Genomic DNA, 1,010 nt, shown 5'->3' on the forward strand with positions numbered 1-1,010 from the left:
TCACTGACTAATTCAGGCTTGGATTCATCCCATGTAGATTCAGGTAACTACCCATGGTTATGTAGTTTATCATAAGAATTTAGATTCCTTATCTACTCAGTGCAGAGGAATAACCTTTTGCATTCAGCTCAGAGAAGTGTATTTAGGTTGCCGCTTCAGATTTAGACTGAAGGTATAATAATGGATTAATCAGAACAATGCTCTGATGAAAAATTGCACGTGTGTGATGGTGATAATTACTTAAGCAATATAAAACGTGCAATATAGCAATGAAAGCAATATAAACATATACCAGTATAAATATTACTATAGCACTATAAAAAGAGACTTTATTGTTTATTTATTTTTATTAATTTTATTGAATTATGAATGAGAATTTATTACATTTTACGTATGTCTTTCTGTTATAATTTTTGCAGATGTACCATGAAGTGAAAGATGGCAATGTTCTAACAGTAAATCACGTGAAAGATGTTCTTAGAAGCGAATGCCCCCATGCTGATGTTCAGAGTATACTAGGTGTTCATTCTGAGTATGATGAAGGGAGGAAGGTATGTTGAGAGCAAAGAGCTAAGAAGTATTGCAGTATTGCAGAAACATTGCATTTGCTAAGCTGAAAGATTGCTAAATGTTAAAGCAAGTAAATAGAGTATTTTTGAGTGAAATTTTTCTTCAGCCACCATTCAGGCATTAGTGGAAATGTTGAAAGGGTTTCTGCATTGCTTCTCTCATTATTAAAATCTACCGTTGCCTGCTGCTTTCAGGAGCACAAGCGTTTTTCCAGTAAGCACGTCATGGGGTCTCTCTTGCACGCCAGAAATTGTTTAGTTGTGTCTTCTGGCTGAGGACCCGAAGCCTGTCTTCTAGGCAAATCGTTGTTTCCTTTAATTGTGATTTCTGGTTCTGATTTTCTTTGGGAAAGACAGCTATCGAGTTTGATTTAAAGGCTATAAAGAAGACATCTTTTTATCTGTAATTGATTATGTAGACAATTTTCTGCTTATATATAT

The sequence above is a fragment of the Mesitornis unicolor genome, unplaced genomic scaffold (genome assembly GCF_000695765.1).
Source record: "Mesitornis unicolor isolate BGI_N332 unplaced genomic scaffold, ASM69576v1 scaffold386, whole genome shotgun sequence".
Classification (NCBI taxonomy): Eukaryota; Metazoa; Chordata; class Aves; order Mesitornithiformes; family Mesitornithidae; genus Mesitornis; species Mesitornis unicolor.